Genomic DNA, 20,811 nt, shown 5'->3' on the forward strand with positions numbered 1-20,811 from the left:
AGCGCAGAGAGGCAAGCATTGCATTCAGCAAGCCAGTGCTCCCAACGCTGCGCCAGCGTGGCGTGGGTTTCGAAGGCGCACGTCAGCGTAGGTGGAAGTGGGCGTGAACCCATGCAAATGAGGCGTGACCCCATGCAAATGATGGGTCGAGCGCCAGACAAGTACGTATCACGAACTGCGCATGCGCCGTGACGTGGACGCACCCCCATGCGCCTGCTCACAACCACGCCGGCAAAACTGCCTAAGCTACGCCGGATCACTGCGTACGCCGTGAACATAACTTACGCCCAATATATACAAGCAGCGTGTGTTTGTTTTCAAAGGATGGCAGCGAGCGACGTCAAAACAGGCTCCTGCCCCGTACACGTTACGTTATCACGAACTCCCTCAGCGGGGAGGAGCCTTCTGCGTCACTGAGAACCATCTGACACATACACGCCAATAGGTGTCATGCGTCTGTCAAAAGCAAACACCTTTATTGTTTTAACCTGGATGTATACAGACGATCGGCAGCAGTATAAATCTAAAAAGACATGCTATACAATATTCACGAATATTCATGCTAAAAGGTCACTGATGTATTTCTACATAGTGATCATAGAAACATTACTAGAACATGAATTAAATAAGAACGTTCTATTTCAGAACGTGTATTTAATGTCACCATCATGTGGTCGAATTAGAGATTACCACCTAATCAGATTTATTTATATTCACTCGATGCTATCCTTTTAACAGTGGAAAAAATAATAAATAATACAAAATATAAAAAATTTTATTGGATATTATAAAATTGAATTAATATCATATATAAACAACTTTATCAAAAAAGGTATAATAAATATGATAAACAATTTAATATCATTTATTAAAAAAATAAAAATGATTTTATTTAAAAAACATTTTTTTAAAAAAATATTTATTTATCAGAAATGAAACAATTGAGATCAAAATCGACATTGAGTCTTTCGGGAGAAAGGACTTTAGCCTTTATGATCCAATAGGATTCCCTTTGGCGAATGTAATTACCCCCCCTCCAATGTTGATCCACCCTCTCTAAACCCCAGAATTTCAGACATCTAGGATCTCTGTTATGGCATTGCCTAAAATGTCTAGAGACACTGTGAGTGTGTAAACCCCTCTTAATATTGTTGACATGTTCGCCAACTCTAACCCCTAAAGCTCGTGAGGTGCGGCCTATATACTGGAGTCCACAATCGCACTCCAGCATATAGACCACACCCACCGTGCTACATGTATTCAGATTTTTAATAGGATTTTTTCGTAGAAAAAGGAAGTGAAATCCTTTTGTTTCTTAATATTGAATCTGCACTGTTTACAGGCTTGACAATGTCAACAGGCGTAAAAACCCCTAAGAAAGGAAAAGATTATGCTTTCTTTAAATTAGTTACACAGTTACATTATGGTTCAATACAGGAGGGTTAGGAAGGCCCTGCTCATGAGAGCTTACAATCTAATATATTTTATAATATGGACTGTTCTTTTTCTTGCACCAATGCATGTTTTGCTTGCTTTGTTTTTTAAGGAAAAAGGAAAAAGACAAAGGGCACATCTGGAAAGGGTATATTTTGGGGTTGTTGTGGCGCTCATGAGGATGCGGTGAACCTCAGTGATACAGAACACAGTAGAGGAGAAAAAGATGGTAAGTGTAAGAAAGTAAAAAAAAAAAAAAAAAAAAAAATATATATATATATATATATATATATATATATATATATATATATATATATACATTACACAGTATATATTGTGTGTGGTTGTGGAAGTACAAAAGCAGATTTCTGAACAATTGCAATAACCCTGTTCAACTATAAATTTATATACTATTGGCCAGATTCAGAGAGAGATACGTCGGCGTATGATTAGATACGCCGACGTAACTCTGAATCTTCGCCTTTGTAAATTTAAGCGTATTCTGGAAACCAGATACGCTTAAATTAGGCCAAGATACGAGCGGCGTAAGTCTCCTATGCCGTCGTATCTTAGGGTGCAATATGTTGGCTGGCTGCTAGGTGGCGCTTCCGTTGAGTTCGGCATAGAATATGTAAATGCCTAGATACGCCGATTCACGAACGTACGTGCACCCGTCGCAGTAAAGATACGCCGTTTACGTAAGGCATTTTCCAGCGTAAAGTTATTCCAACAAATAGCTGGCCTAGTCAATGTTAAGTATGGCCGTCGTTGTTTCGCTCCGAAATTTGAAATTTTTACGTCGTTTGCGTAAGTCGTCCGTGAATGGGGCTGGACGTAATTTACGTTCACCTCGAAACCAATACGTCCTTGCGGCGTACTTTGGAGTAATGTACACTGGGATATATACACGGACGGCGCATACGCCGTTCGTATAAAACGTCAATCACGTCGGGTCACCAAACATTAACATAAAACACGCCCCCCATCCTCATTTGAATTTGGCGCGCTTACGTCGGCCCCATTTATGCTACGCCGCCGTAAGTTAGGAGGCAAGCGCTTTGTGAATACAGTACTTGCCTCTCTGACTTAAGGCGGCGTAGCTTAAATATGATACACTATGCCGCCTTAAAGATACGCGCCCCTACCTGAATCTAGCTATTAATGTATTTTGAACTGTGACTTCACCGCTCCTGTCTCTCCAACCAAGAGCAACATAAAGACTAGCTGGTATGGATAGGCAGGCTAAAGTCAAAATGTTCATAATGTGAGTCAAATTGAAAGAATATTACTAAAATATAATATTAAATCTCACTAGTCCCTAGATGTGGTGGTTGCATAAGTTTTCTTTTTTTAGGCAAAGAACATTTTCTACGAGTACAGAAAATACCTGTTAAGCCTGCCAGAAATTGTGCCCAGTGGTGGCTGTTGGGAATTTGTTTGGGGGCAGCGGCAAACAGTAAACACACAGCCACCCTCCCCCCCCCCCCTTCCCCTCTCCGGTCTGGTCAGTCGGGTCCTGAGCACTTACCCCATCCATGGCAGGAAGAGCTTGACCCGGGCGATAGGCTTCACCGGCATCACGGCCGTTCACAGCGGCTTCCACTTCCTCCCTCCTCCTCGGGATGCTTCTTCTTTTTGGCAAATCGGGAAGTGGGTTTCAGACCCACTTCCTGATAGGCCAGAAAGAGGTTCAGTGTTACAATAGCTGTATAAATGTCAACAGTTTCAAAAATGTGTCAAAGTGTCCGATGCGTTCGCCATAATGTCGCAGTCCCGATAAATATCGCAGATTGCCGCCATTACTAGCATAAAAAAAATAATAATAAAAATGCCATAAAACTATCCCCTATTTTGTAGACACTCTAACTTTTGCGCAAACCAATCAATATACGCTTATTGCGATTTTTATTACCAAAAATATGTGGAAGAATACGTATCGGCCTAAACTGAGAAAGAAATTCGCTTTTTTCCCCCCAAAATTTGGGATATTTATTATAGAAAAATATACAAAATATTGTGATTTTTTCAAAATTGTCACTCTATTTTTGTTTAAAGCGTAAAAAATTAAAACCGCAGAGATGATTAAATACCACCAAAAGAAAGCTCTATTTGTGGGAAAAAAAAGGACGCCAATTTTGTTTGGGTACAGCATCACATGACAGCGCAGTTGTCAGTTAAAGCAACGCAGTTCCGAATCGCAAAAAGTGACATGGTCAAATCTTCCGGGGCTGAAGTGGTTAAAGTAAGGCCCCGTACACACGGCCGAGGAACTCGACGTGCAAAGCACGTCGAGTTCCTCGTCGAGTTTTGGGATGAAGCCGCCGAGGAGCTCGGCGGGCCGCCTTCTCCCATAGAACAACGAGAAAATAGAGAACATGTTCTCTATTTTCTCGTCGAGCTCCTCGGCGGCTCCATCGAGCCAAAACTGTACAGACGACAGAGTTTCTCAGCAGAATCCGGGTTTTGACCGAGTTTCTCGGTGAATTCTGCCGAGAAACTCTGTCGTGTGTACGGGGCCTAAAACTAGAGGCAAAACCTTTTTCCTTTTGGATAGAGTAATGGTGCCTATACACTAGATAAAAAGTTGTTTGAAAATCAAAAGTTCATTTTGCGTCGAGTTAATGGGCAGAAATCAAAATTCGGTAGTGACTTTTTGAGCCAAAAAAAAACGAAGGAAAAGTTTGAAAAACAACTGTGGAACGGACGATAAATTGAAACGTTAATGTGTTTCTGGCCCGATAAAAATCAAAGGGTTGTTACTGCGCATGTGTGGCCCAGAAGCAAAAAATGGAGGAAAAACTGATTAATTTATTGTTTGAAATCCGATCATTACATGATGGCAATATCATTTGCTCTCACGACCATGTGTTTGTTTTTTGGAAAACCCATTCAAATGATTTTTCAACTAGTGTATGGCTAATATTAGAGAGGGTTATAACCCTTGTCTGATTTTTTTCTGCCATCTGTGTCCTATTGCGGATATTTCCCTTCACTTTCTTTCCCATAACCAAACAGGAAATGAGAGGAAATTAAGGGAATCCCTTGAAGCCCTCCAGGTCACCAGAACTAGTGTCCTTATTGGAGGCAGAGTGTTTACCATTAAGGAGTTTTGACCTGCTTTTTGATTTTTTTTTTAGAGCGGGCGGTCGGCTCTTCGGAGATAACAACCAATGCGGCTAAAAGCTGCTCAGTTGTTATAACGGAGGAGCGAGAGGGGACGTCCCCCCCTCCCGCCGCTCTTCCTGGGCCTCCCATCCCACCGGGAGACCTGAGACACAGATGGTCGGATTATTCGCTTGAGGACCGCTGCACAACGATACACGTCGACAAAATGGCACGGTTGGGCACAAGGGCGTACATGTACATCCCCTTTAAGATCTCAGCCGTGGGTCGCAAGCGCGCCACCAGCGGCGCGCTCGCGACCTGGTCCTCTTCCCTGTGACCGTCCCCGCGGGAACAGTGGACCCGATCGCCCGTGATCGGGTCACAGAGAGGAAGAACGGGGAGAGGTAAGTGTAAACAAACCTTCCCTGTGCTTCCTAGTAAGCCTGTCACTGATCGTCTGTTCCTTGTCATAGGAAACGACGATCAGTGACGTCACACGCACAGCCACGCCCCCCCACAGTAAGAATCACTCCCTAGGACACACTTAACCCCTTCAGCGCCCCCTAGTGGTTTACCCCTTCACTGCTAGTGTAATTTTTACAGTAATCAGTGCATTTTTATAGCACTGATCGCTGTGAAAATGACAATGGTCCCAAAATAGTGTAAAAAGTGGCCGATGTGTCCGCCATAATGTCGCAGTCACGATAAAAATCGCTGATCGCCCCATTACTAGAAAAAAAAATCATTAATAAAAATGCAATAAAACTATCCCCTATTTTGTAGACGTTATAAAAAAAAAGTCACTTTAATATAGATATTATATTGCCTCTTCAATAAAAAATTAAAATTGTTTTGTTTATTTTCAGATGTAGAATCTTTTCTTCACCAAACACAAGACAGGAATGATGGTAAAAATAAATCCATAGATCAGTATCATCTCATCACAGCAGAGGACAGAGGTAGAGATACCAGCAGATTACATTTTTGTTTCTTTGTTTATTATGTAACAGGCCAGGTTTTATGTGTTACCTTGAGGAGACGCCGACTAGAATACTGCAATCACTGAGCAGCAAATGATATCACCTGGGATTTATTTCAGTTATCTTGCAAATCTGGCCTGTAAGGCCTTGTACACACGGTCGGACCGAACCGATGTGACTTGTCCGTCGGACCGTTTTCATCTGGTTCACCTCTGAAGTGGCCGTACGGCCGTACCGTCAGTCCAAAATCCGGGTCAGAATTAGGGTGACCACATTTCCAAACTACCATTCAGGGACACCCTCCCTTCCCAAAAATCAGCTTGTGGTGTAACGAATCACAGCACAGTGATTGGACACAAGAGGCCGGATTTATGATTTCTCCAATCACAAGCAGGGGGCAGAACTGTGCTCTTCCAGGCATTCCCGGTCAGGACAAGTACTGTCAGTGAGTAAAGCGGTGATGTTGCGGCCTTTTTTGGGGGCATCAGATTGGCCCAGGGGGATGGCTGTGTCAGTTTCATTCAAGGACACTGTATTGTCCCGGAATTAATGTGCCCGGGACAGACCTGCAAAATGCAGGACTGTCCCAGGCAATCCGGGACAAGTGGTCACCCTAGTCAGAATGCAGTGACGTCAAACACACAACGTGCTGAATAAAACAAAGTTCAATGCTTCCAAGCATGTGTCGACTTGATTCTGAGCATGCGCGGGTTTTGAACCGATGCTTTTCTGTACTAACCATCGGTTTGGTCCGATCGGGCAGCGGTCCATCGGTTCGGTTTTGAAGCATGTTTTAAAATTTTGCACCGAAGGAAAACAGACCGATAGCCTATACACACGGTCGGTTTGGTCCGATGAAACTGAACTTCGGTTCATTCTCATCGGTTCGGTCTGACCGTGTGTACGGGGCCTTAGTGGGCACTGAGGACGGGGTTGATGACCACTGCTCTAGCAAGAACAATGATGAAGCATTGTCATGGATCATCATTCTTGTCTTTTCCTTAAACTGTGACAAAACAGTACATGTGTAATGTATCAGCAGTTACTGGTGTGGGGAAAAGAAGCCTAGCTCCCCAGAGCTTGTCCTCATGCTATACTCACACAGGTACTTACTGATGACTGTTGCAGAATGGCCAAAGTTGAGTTCTACCTGGTGGGAATGTCATAGGTCAGAGGGTTTGTGCTAAATTTCACCCAGTCAAAAATTGGCTGTATAGAACCACCTGAGATGAGTACAAACTCTTCTTGTCTCAGAAGATACAGTATTTTAACCCAGGGTACCTGTACCGGTCAGGGGTTAACACCGTTTAAGATATTCCATTCCATTAACCCACGACAGCTTATCGACACTTCACAATCCAGCAGACGAACATGACCCATAGGATTCCCCAGAAACGAGACACACAGCTCTGTTCTCTGGTTCCAAATGGATAGACCCTTTAACGGTAAACGCAGGCTCTTTATATACAGTCAGCAACCAAATATGAACAATGACTCAACTCCACCCACAACCTTATACAATGCTTCCTAACGAGCCTCCAATACACATCTTGGGTAGACTTTCTGGCACCGGGTCTGACACAATCCACATGAGCTAATTAGCTACAGCTGACAAGTCAGACATCATGACTCCGGCTCTTCTCACCTGCTATACAATACACATGTATCATCAATAGAAATTCACACAATACAGTGTTAATTAGCATCCCACAATGGAATGTCTTTAGAACCCAGACTAAGGTTAGTTTACATGACAGTAGCAGACTTAATTACCCCCTTAACAGTCTGTGTTCCCACATGAATGAGTCACTCTCCTATTGACCTGTTGGGTTCAGAATCAACAACCTGTAATTAGTTCTTGCAGACATTCTTGAATATATTGTGGATTACAGACCCATTTTAAAACAATCCAACACATGTGCCTTATTTCCTGGCTCAATCTGTGTAAGAGCTTCTGGGTCCCACGGCCCTCCCGTTACAGTACCTATGCAGGAACCTATGCACCACTAGATTGAGCATGTGTGTCAGGCAAGGTACATGTGTCAATTTTCCCTGACAGAGTGCAGACAGAAAATTGGTGCCATTGCCACACACCATCATTCATGGCACAAGCTTCTGTAGGTTTAACCAACTGAAAGAATGTTTGCCTCAGTGTCGCTCCTGTGCCCTAGGCATGCCAGCATTGTGTGGCATCTTTTTACCTTTGCTCTTGCATAGCCTCTTAAGCACTTTTCCCTAAATATCTTCCTTTACCTTAGTGCAGTCCTCCTTCACTTACCTCATCCTTCCATTTTGCTTTTAAATGTCCTTATTTCTTCTGAGAAATCCTCACTTCCTGTTCTTCTGTCTGTAACTCCACACAGTAATGCGAGGCGCTCTCCCTGGTGTGGAGTGCTCACCCCCTCCCTTGGACTACAGGAGAGTCAGGATGCTCTCTACGTTGCAGATAGAGAAAGGAGCTGTGTGTTAGTGGGCGTCCTGACTCTCCTGTAGTCCAAGGGAGGGGATAGCTCTGACACCTCCCCACCAGCTGTAAGGATGCTGAGCGGTTGAACAAGTTTCGTCAATTTCCGTTACCTGCATAGCTCCTCGTAATTTTCAGCATATGAATGGCTGCATCACTGTATACTTTTTTCATGCATGGGTTTGCTTACATTGAGTTTGCAATATGAAAATGTTGTTTAATTTATTTTCAGATGTAGAATCTTATGTTCACCCAACACAGGACAGGAATGATGGTGAAAATGAATCCAAAGATCAGTCTCATCTCATCACAGCACAGGATGAAGTCATTGAATCTGGTACCACCTGCATATGAAAAGAAAAAGGAGGGCGCACCGACCTAGGGCATTACCGTTTAAAGGGATTTTATTAAATAGATTATAACAATAGCCATACTCACAAAAGGAGTTAAAGACAGCGCTTATCAAACAATGGAACTGGTACACAGTATCGCCTAACGAACACGGTGACAGCACGGATCAGATGGCATCAAACTGGCATTATGGCTAACGCGTTTCAGAGGCGAACCTCCTTCATCAGAGTCTTGGTGGTCCGTACGGACCACCAAGGCTCTGATGAAGGAGGTTCGCCTCTGAAACGCGTTAGCCATAATGCTGGTTTGATGCCATCTAACTTTGTTAAAAATAACAAACATGTCACACTTACTTGCTCTGTGTAATGGATTTGCACAGAGAAGCCCCCCGATCCTCTTCTTCTTGGGTCCCTCTTCTGTGCTCCTGGCCTCTACTTACTGTCGAGTGACCCCACAGCAACTAGCTTCCTATGAGGGCACCGAGCCGAGTCACAGCTCCTTGTGTCCATTCAGACACGGAGTCACTTTGTATATTAGTTTTCTGCCAAATTTTTTATTTAAAAATGTCATTAGCATGAAAGCATGAAGGAGGGAAAAATATAGGCAGATTAAACTTCACCTTCAAGCACCATTTTTTGTACTTTGTAAATAAAAAGCAAATGTTATTCAGTAAACTGTCATTCTGGAATATGAATGGGGAATGGCGGCATTATTTGAAACAGCGTGCTTAACCCCTTCAATTCCGGGCTTTTATACCCACCTCCATACCGCGCCTATTCCGGCACTTCTCTCCTACATGTACAAATCATCATTCTTTTGCTAGAAAATTACTCAGAACCCCCAAACATTATATATGTTTTTTTAGCAGACACCCTTGGGAATAAAATGACGGTCATTGCAACTTTTTATCTTGCACGGTATTTGCACAATCATTTTTCAAACGCCTTTTTTTTGTAAAATATGAAAGATGATGTTATGCCGAGAAAATACTGTAGATACCTAACTTGTCACGTTTTAAAATTGAGCACACTCATGGAATGGCGCCAAACTTTGTTACTTAAATATCTCCATAGGCGACACTTTGAAAACGTTTACAGGTTACCAGTTTAGAGTTACAGAGGAGTTCTAGTGCTAGAATTATTGCTCTCGCTCTAATGCACGCGGCGATACCTCACATATATGTGGTTTGAACAGCGTTTACATACGTGTGCGGGACTTACATGTGCGTTCACTGCTGAGCGCGAGGTACCGTGGACAGGGGCGTTTAACAAAAAAAAAAAGTTTTTTACTTATTTTTTTAATTTTTACACTTTTTGTTTACATTTTTTTTTTGGATCACTTTTATTCCTATTACAAGGAATGTAAACATCCCTTGTAATAGGAATGTGTGTGACAGGTCCTCTTTATGGAGAGATGCGGGGTCAATAAGACCTCACATCTCTCCTCCAGGCTGGAAAGCATGAGATTGTGAACAATTCACCGATCTCATGCTTACTAGCCGCAATCTCCGCTTTGTTTACTTCCGGGTACCTCCGACGGTCATAGAGATGACTGGTGACCATCTGGTCACCAGTCATCTCTATGTTTCCCATCCGGCGCTGGACGATTTTCTCTGGGCCCTCGATGGCATGGGGGAGCCCATGGAAGCACCGGATGGGGGTGGAAGGGGGAGGTGGCCCCTCCCGCCGCCTATAAGAATGATCAAGCGGTGGAACCGCCGCCATGATCGTTTTTATGGTGCACAGAATCGCCGCTGGAACACAATGATATCTGAATGATGCCTCTAGCTGCACCCGTCATTCAGATATCACCACACAAAGCCCAGGACGTCATATGATGTCCACCCAGGATGGGAGATCCAACCTGTGGACGTCATATGACTATGGGCCGGTAAGGAAGTGGTTAAGAATGCCCACTCCTCCAGACTGACATCCATCCATTAAGGCATTTTGATACTTGCATAGCTCCACGTAATTTCCAGCATATGAATGGGGAATGGCTGCATCACTTTATACTTATTTCATGCATGTTTTTTTATATTGAGTCTGTAATATGAAAATGTTTAATTTATTTTCAGATGTAGAATCTTATGTTCACCCAACACAGGACAGGAATGATGGTAAAAATAAATCCAAAGATCAGTCTCATCTCATCACAGCACAGGATGAAGTCATGGAAGTTGGTACAGGTACTGCCAGCAGATTCCTTTGATGTTTCTTTGTATGCTGTATTATGTGCTGTATTTCTAAACATACAAATCGAATTATATGAGTGGGAAATGGCTGCATCACTTTATCCTTTTTTCATGCATGGGTTTGCTTACATTGAGTCTATAATATGAAAATGTTGTTTCATTTATTTTCAGATGTAGAATCTTATGTTCACCCAACACAGGACAGGAATGATGGTGAAAATGAATCCAAAGATCAGTCTCATCTCATCACAGCACAGGATGAAGTCATTGAATCTGGTACCACCTGCATATGAAAAGAAAAAGGAGGGCGAATCGACCTAGGGCATTACCGTTTAAAGGGATTTTATTAAATAGATTAAAACAATAGTCATACTCACAAAGGGAGTTAAAGACAGCGCTTATCAGACAATGGACCTTGGTGGTTCCCATGGACCACCAAGGCTCTGATGAAGGAGGTTCGCCTCTGAAACGCGTTAGCCATAATGCCGGTTTGATGCCATCTGATCCGTGCTGTCACCGTGTTCATTAGGCGATACTGTGTACCAGTTCCATTGTCTGATAAGCGCTGTCTTTAACTCCCTTTGTGAGTATGACTATTGTTTTAATCTATTTAATAAAATCCCTTTAAACGGCAATGCACTAGGTCGGTGCGCCCTCCTTTTTCTTTTCTCTTGTAGCTTTATGAATTCCCATGATTCTGAGGAGGGCTGCAAGATCATAGACTTTACACTGAAATTGGATCACGCTCCCTATAGCAGAAAACACCAGAGCGCAGGAGAATTTTTTGTGTTCCACCTGCATATTCCATTTTGTGCTTCTTTAGTTATAATGTATTTCTAACACATACAATTTAAAGGATATTAGCTCATATCCTGGCCATTTAACACTTATGGTGGTGGTGATAGGGGGGAGGGTAGTGAAAACCCCATGGTTGATTCACATTATAACCACCCCTTTAATTGCCCCCTTTAGCTGCAGAGACAGCGGCCAGAGATGTACACCTGCTGTGCCCCGGTGTCAGGAATATTACCCCCTGTCAGTCTCATCTCATCACAGCACAGGATGAAGTTGTTGATTCTGGTAGAGGTACTGCCAGTACATTTCTTTGATGTTTCTTTGTATGTTATGTACTGTATTTCTAAAACATACAAATCAAATTATATTAGCTCATATTCTGGACATTTTATATAAGAAGAGAATCCGATTTTCAGCAGAAAAAAAAGGTCCAAGGTGCCAAGGGCATTGTGCAGTCTGAATATCAACCAAACAATATCCAGCTTGGTTTGAGTTCAGTTAAATTCATGTTGATTGGCTGTTATGACCTAAGGTCTGCTTGACCCCCTAACTTTCCTTGCATAGATTGTGCTTGGAGAAATTAGGGTGACACCACTCCCATTTTGACTGTCTTAAAGTCATACTAAAGTCTCAGGTATTTTTGATAAAAATAACAAACATGTCACACTTACTTGCTCTGTGTAATGGATTTGCACAGAGAAGCCCCGATCCTCTTCTTCTTGGGTCCCTCTTCTGTGCTCCTGGCCTCTACTTACTGTCGAGTGACCCCACAGCAACTAGCTTCCTATGAGGGCACCGAGCCGAGTCACAGCTCCTTGTGTCCATTCAGACACGGAGTCACTTTGTATATTAGTTTTCTGACAAATTTTTTATTTAAAAATGTCATTAGCATGAAAGCATGAAGGAGGGAAAAATATAGGCAGATTAAACTTCATCTTTAAGCACCATTTTTTGTACTTTGTAAATAAAAAGCAAATGTTATTCAGTAAACTGTCATTCTGGAATATGAATGGGGAATGGCGGCATTATTTGAAACAGCGTGCTTAACCCCTTCAATTCCGGGCTTTTATACCCACCTCCATACCGGGCCTATTCCGGCACTTCTCTCCTACATGTACAAATCATCATTCTTTTGCTAGAAAATTACTCAGAACCCCCAAAACATTATATATGTTTTTTTTAGCAGACACCCTTGGGAATAAAATGACGGTCATTGCAACTTTTTATCTTGCACGGTATTTGCACAATCATTTTTCAAACGCCTTTTTTTTTGTAAAATATGAAAGATGATGTTATGCCGAGTAAATACTGTAGATACCTAACTTGTCACGTTTTAAAATTGAGCACACTCATGGAATGGCGCCAAACTTTGTTACTTAAAAATCTCCATAGGCGACACTTTGAAAACGTTTACAGGTTACCAGGTTAGAGTTACAGAGGAGTTCTAGTGCTAGAATTATTGCTCTCGCTCTAACGCACGCGGCGATACCTCACATATATGTAGTTTGAACAGCGTTTACATACGTGTGCGGGACTTACATGTGCGTTCACTGCTGAGCGCGAGCTACCGGGGACAGGGGCGTTTAACAAAAAAAAAAAGTTTTTTACTTATTTTTTTAATTTTTACACTTTTTGTTTACATTTTTTTTTTGTGATCACTTTTAGTCCTATTACAAGGAATGTAAACATCCCTTGTAATAGGAATGTGTGTGACAGGTCCTCTTTATGGAGAGATGCAGGGTCAATAAGACCCCACCTCTCTCCTCCAGGCTGGAAAGCATGAGATTGTGAACAATTCACCGATCTCATGCTTACTAGCCGCAATCTCCGCTTTGTTTACTTCCGGGTACCTCCGACGGTCATAGAGATGACTGGTGACCATCTGGTCACCAGTCATCTCTATGTTTCCCATCCGGTGCTGGACGATTTTCTCTGGGCCCTCGATGGCATGGGGGAGCCCATGGAAGCACCGGATGGGGGTGGAAGGGGGAGGTGGCCCCTCCCGTCGCCTATAAGAATGATCAAGCGGTGGAACCGCCGCTATGATCGTTTTTATGGTGCGCAGAATCGCCGCTGGAACACAATGATATCTGAATGATGCCTCTAGCTGCACCCGTCATTCAGATATCACCGCACAAAGCCCAGGACGTCATATGATGTCCACCCAGGATGGGAGATCCAACCTGTGGACGTCATATGACTATGGGCCGGTAAGGAAGTGGTTAAGAATGCCCACTCCTCCAGACTGACATCCATCCATTAAGGCATTTTGATACTTGCATAGCTCCACGTAATTTCCAGCATATGAATGGGGAATGGCTGCATCACTTTATACTTATTTCATGCATGTTTTTTTATATTGAGTCTGTAATATGAAAATGTTTAATTTATTTTCAGATGTAGAATCTTATGTTCACCCAACACAGGACAGGAATGATGGTAAAAATAAATCCAAAGATCAGTCTCATCTCATCACAGCACAGGATGAAGTCATGGAAGTTGGTACAGGTACTGCCAGCAGATTCCTTTGATGTTTCTTGCATCATTTTTTCACTTTGATTTTCAGGGTGTCTTTGCATTCAGCCCTCTGTAGGTGGATAATTTTCATTTCCATCAATTGATGTGCCATCTTTTCATTCCTAACACATTACCCAGTCCATACCAGTATAGATCCCAACACATTACCCAGTCCATACCAGTATAGATCCCAACACATTACCCAGTCCATACCAGTATAGATCCCAACACATTACCCAGTCCATACCAGTATAGATCCCAACACATTACCCAGGCCATACCAGTATAGATCCCAACACATTACCCAGGCCATATCAGTATAGATCCCAACACATTACCCAGTCCATACCAGTATAGATCCTAACACATTACCCAGTCCATACCAGTATAGATCCCAACACATTACCCAGTCCATACCAGTATAGATCCCAACACATTACCCAGGCCATACCAGTATAGATCCCAACACATTACCCAGTCCATATCAGTATAGATCCCAACACATTACCCAGTCCATATCAGTATAGATCCCAACACATTACCCAGGCCATATCAGTATAGATCCCAACACATTACCCAGTCCATACCAGTATAGATCCTAACACATTACCCAGTCCATACCAGTAGAGATCCCAACACATTACCCAGTCCATACCAGTATAGATCCCAACACATTACCCAGGCCATACCAGTATAGATCCCAACACATTACCCAGTCCATATCAGTATAGATCCCAACACATTACCCAGGCCATATCAGTATAGATCCCAACACATTACCCCGTCCATACCAGTATAGATCCCAACACATTACCCAGTCCATACCAGTAGAGATCCCAACACATTACCCAATCTATACCAGTATAGATCCCAACACATTACCCAGTCCATACCAGTATAGATCCCAACACATTACCCAGTCCATATCAGTATAGATCCCAACACATTACCCAGTCCATACCAGTATAGATCCCAACACATTACCCAGTCCATATCAGTATAGATCCCAACACATTACCCAGTCCATACCAGTATAGATCCCAACACATTACCCAGTCCATACCAGTAGAGATCCCAACACATTACCCAGTCCATACCAGTATAGATCCCAACACATTACCCAGGCCATACCAGTATAGATCCCAACACATTACCCAGTCCATATCAGTATAGATCCCAACACATTACCCAGGCCATATCAGTATAGATCCCAACACATTACCCCGTCCATACCAGTATAGATCCCAACACATTACCCAGTCCATACCAGTATAGATCCCAACACATTACCCAATCTATACCAGTATAGATCCCAACACATTACCCAGTCCATACCAGTATAGATCCCAACACATTACCCAGTCCATATCAGTATAGATCCCAACACATTACCCAGTCCATACCAGTATAGAAATCCCAACACATTACCCAGTCCATATCAGTATAGATCCCAACACATTACCCAGTCCATACCAGTATAGATCCCAACACATTACCCAGTCCATATCAGTATAGATCCCAACACATTACCCAGTCCATACCAGTATAGATCCCAACACATTACCCAGTCCATACCAGTATAGATCCCAACACATTACCCAGTCCATACCAGTATAGATCCCAACACATTACCCAGTCCATATCAGTATAGATCCCAACACATTACCCAGTCCATACCAGTATAGATCCCAACACATTACCCCGTCCATACCAGTATAGATCCCAACACATTACCCAGTCCATATCAGTATAGATCCCAACACATTACCCAGTCCATACCAGTATAGATCCCAACACATTACCCAGTCCATATCAGTATAGATCCCAACACATTACCCACTCCATACCAGTATAGATCCCAACACATTACCCAGTCCATACCAGTATAGATCCCAACACATTACCCAGTCCATACCAGTATAGATATCAAGCATGAGATTTTTGCCCATTGAGATCTGATATGTTTTCCAAGGCCCAGATTCACGTAGATCGGCGCAAAATTGTGCGGGCGTAACGTATCTCATTTACGTTACGCCGCCGCAAGTTTTTCAGGCAAGTGCTTTATTCACAAAGCACTTGCCTGTAAAGTTGCGGCGGTGTAGCGTAAATCACCCAGCGGAATTCAAATTCGACGGGTAGGGGGCGTGTTTCATTTAAATGAAGCACGTCCCCGCGCCGAACGAACTGCGCATGCGCCGTCCCTAAAATATCCCAGTGTGCATTACTCCAAATGACGTCGCAAGGACATCATTGGTTTCGACCTGAACGTAAATGACGTCCAGCCCCATTCACGGACGATTTACGCAAACGACGTAACTTTTTAAAATTTTGACGCGGGAACGACGGCCATACTTAACATTGGCTGCGCCTCATATACCCAGGGGCAACTTTACGCCGGGAAAAGCCTAACGTAAACGTCATAACTTTACTGCGTCGGCCGCGCGTATGTTCGGGAATTCGCGTATCTAGCTAATTTGCATACTCGACGTGGAAATCGACGGAAGCGCCACCTAGCGGGCAAAAAAAAGTTGCAGTTAAGATCCGACGGCGTAAGAGACTTACGCCTGTCGGATCTAAAGGATATCTATGCGTCTGATTCTAAGAATCAGACGCATAGATACGACGGGTCAGATTAGGACTTACGATGGCGTACATGGCGCTGCGCCGTCGTAAGTCCTTTGAGAATCTGGGCCCAAGTGTTCCTTTCATTTTTTTGAGCAGTGTACTGTATACTTTTTTTCATGCATGGGTTTGCTTATATTGAGTTTGCAATATGAAAATGTTTAATTTATTTTCAGATGTAGAATCTTATGTTCACCCAACACAGGACAGGAATGATGGTGAAAATGAATCCAAAGATCAGTCTCATCTCATCACAGCACAGGATGAAGTCATTGAATCTGGTACCACCTGCATATGAAAAGAAAAAGGAGGGCGCACCGACCTAGGGCATTACCGTTTAAAGGGATTTTATTAAATAGATTAAAACAATAGTCATACTCACAAAGGGAGTTAAAGACAGCGCTTATCAAACAATGGACCTTGGTGGTTCCCATGGACCACCAAGGCTCTGATGAAGGAGGTTCGCCTCTGAAACGCGTTAGCCATAATGCCGGTTTGATGCCATCTGATCCGTGCTGTCACCGTGTTCATTAGGCGATACTGTGTACCAGTTCCATTGTCTGATAAGCGCTGTCTTTAACTCCCTTTGTGAGTATGGCTATTGTTTTAATCTATTTAATAAAATCCCTTTAAACGGCAATGCACTAGGTCGGTGCGCCCTCCTTTTTCTTTTCTCTTGTAGCTTTATGAATTCCCATGATTCTGAGGAGGGCTGCAAGATCATAGACTTTACACTGAAATTGGATCACGCTCCCTATAGCAGAAAACACCAGAGCGCAGGAGAATTTTTCGTGTTCCACCTGCATATTCCATTTTGTGCTTCTTTAGTTATAATGTATTTCTAACACGTACAATTTAAAGGATATTAGCTCATATCCTGGCCATTTAACACTTATGGTGGTGGTGATAGGGGGGAGGGGCAGTGAAAACCCCATGGTTGATTCACATTATAACCACCCCTTTAATTGCCCCCTTTAGCTGCAGAGACAGCGGCCAGAGATGTACACCTGCTGTGCCCCGGTGTCAGGAATATTACCCCCTGTCAGTCTCATCTCATCACAGCACAGGATGAAGTTGTTGATTCTGGTAGAGGTACTGCCAGTACATTTCTTTGATGTTTCTTTGTATGTTATGTACTGTATTTCTAAAACATACAAATCAAATTATATTAGCTCATATTCTGGACATTTTATGTAAGAAGAGAATCCGATTTTCAGCAGAAAAAAAAGGTCCAAGGTGCCAAGGGCATTGTGCAGTCTGAATATCAACCAAACAATATCCAGCTTGGTTTGAGTTCAGTTAAATTCATGTTGATTGGCTGTTATGACCTAAGGTCTGCTTGACCCCCTAACTTTCCTTGCATAGATTGTGCTTGGAGAAATTAGGGTGACACCACTCCCATTTTGACTGTCTTAAAGTCATACTAAAGTCTCAGGTATTTTTGATAAAAATAACAAACATGTCACACTTACTTGCTCTGTGTAATGGATTTGCACAGAGAAGCCCCGATCCTCTTCTTCTTGGGTCCCTCTTCTGTGCTCCTGGCCTCTACTTACTGTCGAGTGACCCCACAGCAACTAGCTTCCTATGAGGGCACCGAGCCGAGTCACAGCTCCTTGTGTCCATTCAGACACGGAGTCACTTTGTATATTAGTTTTCTGACAAATTTTTTATTTAAAAATGTCATTAGCATGAAAGCATGAAGGAGGGAAAAATATAGGCAGATTAAACTTCACCTTCAAGCACCATTTTTTGTACTTTGTAAATAAAAAGCAAATGTTATTCAGTAAACTGTCATTCTGGAATATGAATGGGGAATGGCGGCATTATTTGAAACAGCGTGCTTAACCCCTTCAATTCCGAGCTTTTATACCCACCTCCATACCGCGCCTATTCTGGCACTTCTCTCCTACATGTACAAATCACCATTCTTTTGCTAGAAAATTACTCAGAACCCCCAAACATTATATATGTTTTTTTAGCAGACACCCTTGGGAATAAAATGACGGTCATTGCAACTTTTTATCTTGCACGGTATTTGCGCAATCATTTTCCAAACGCCTTTTTTTTGTAAAATATGAAAGATGATGTTACGCCGCGTAAATAGATACCTAACATGTCACGTTTTAAAATTGAGCACACTCATGGAATGGCGCAAAACTTTGTTACTTAAAAATCTCCATAGGCGACACTTTGAAAATTTTAACAGGTTACCAGTTTAGAGTTACAGAGGAGGTCTAGTGCTAGAATTGTTGCTCTCGCTCTAACGCACGCTGCGATACCTCACATATATGTGGTTTGAACAGCGTTTACATACGTGGGCGGGACTTACGTGTGCGTTCGCTGCTGAGCGCGAGCTACCGGGGACAGGTGCGTTTAAAAAAAAAAAACATTTTACTTATTTTTTTTTTTATTTTTTGCATTTTTTTTTTGGATCACTTTTATTCCTATTACAAGGAATGTAAACATCCCTTGTAATAGGGATGGTGTGTGACAGGTCCTCTTTATGGAGAGATGCGGGGTCAATAAGACCCTCAACATCTCTCCTCCAGGCTGGAAAGCATGAGATTGTGAACAATTCACCGATCTCATGCTTACTAGCCGCAATCGTGGCTTTGTTTACTTCCGGGTACCTCTGACGGTCATAGAGATGACTGGTGACCATCTGGTCACCAGTCATCTCTATGCTTCCATCCGGCGCTGGACAATTTTCTCTGGGCCCTCGATGGCATGGGGGAGCCCATGGAAGCTCCGGATGGGGGTGGAAGGGGAAGGTGGCCCCCCCTTCCGCCGCCTATAAGAATGATCAAGCGGTGGAACCACCGCTATGATCGTTTTTATGGTGCGCAGAATCGCCGCTGGAACACAATGATATCTGAATGATGCCTCTAGCTGCACCCGTCATTCAGATATCACCGCACAAAGCCCAGGACGTCATATGATGTCCACCCAGGATGGGAGATCCAACCTGTGGACGTCATATGACTATGGGCCGGTAAGGAAGTGGTTAAGAATGCCCACTCCTCCAGACTGACATCCATCCATTAAGGCATTTTGATACTTGCATAGCTCCACGTAATTTCCAGCATATGAATGGGGAATGGCTGCATCACTTTATACTTATTTCATGCATGTTTTTTTATATTGAGTCTGTAATATGAAAATGTTTAATTTATTTTCAGATGTAGAATCTTATGTTCACCCAACACAGGACAGGAATGATGGTGAAAATAAATCCAAAGATCAGTCTCATCTCATCACAGCACAGGATGAAGTCATGGAAGTTGGTACAGGTACTGCCAGCAGATTCCTTTGATGTTTCTTGCATCATTTTTTCACTTTGATTTTCAGGGTGTCTTTGCATTCAGCCCTCTGTAGGTGGATAATTTTCATTTCCATCAATTGATGTGCCATCTTTTCATTCCTAACACATTACCCAGTCCATACCAGTATAGATCCCAACACATTACCCAGTCCATACCAGTATAGATCCCAACACATTACCCAGTCCATACCAGTATAGATCCCAACACATTACCCAGTCCATACCAGTATAGATCCCAACACATTACCCAGTCCATACCAGTATAGATCCCAACACATTACCCAGTCCATATCAGTATAGATCCCAACACATTACCCAGTCCATATCAGTATAGATCCCAACACATTACCCAGTCCATACCAGTATAGATCCCAACACATTACCCAGTCCATACCAGTATAGATCCCAACACATTACCCAGTCCATACCAGTATAGATCCCAACACATTACCCAGTCCATACCAGTATAGATATCAAGCATGAGATTTTTGCCCATTGAGATCTGATATGTTTTCCAAGGCCCAGATTCACGTAGATCGGCGCAAAATTGTGCGGGCGTAACGTATCTCATTTACGTTACGCCGCCGCAAGTTTTTCAGGCAAGTGCTTTATTCACAAAGCACTTGCCTGTAAAGTTGCGGCGGTGTAGCGTAAATCACCCGGCGGAATTCAAATTCGACGGGTAGGGGGCGTGTTTCATTTAAATGAAGCACGTCCCCGCGCCGAACGAACTGCGCATGCGCCGTCCCTAAAATATCCCAGTGTGCATTACTCCAAATGACGTCGCAAGGACATCATTGGTTTCGACCTGAACGTAAATGACGTCCAGCCCCATTCACGGACGATTTACGCAAACGACGTAACTTTTTAAAATTTTGACGCGGGAACGACGGCCATACTTAACATTGGCTGCGCCTCATATACCCAGGGGCAACTTTACGCAGTGAAAAGCCTAACGTAAACGTCATAACTTTACTGCGTCGGTTGCGCGTACGTTCGGGAATTCGCGTATCTAGCTAATTTG

The sequence above is a fragment of the Rana temporaria genome, chromosome 6 (assembly GCF_905171775.1).
Source record: "Rana temporaria chromosome 6, aRanTem1.1, whole genome shotgun sequence".
NCBI lineage: Eukaryota > Metazoa > Chordata > Amphibia > Anura > Ranidae > Rana > Rana temporaria.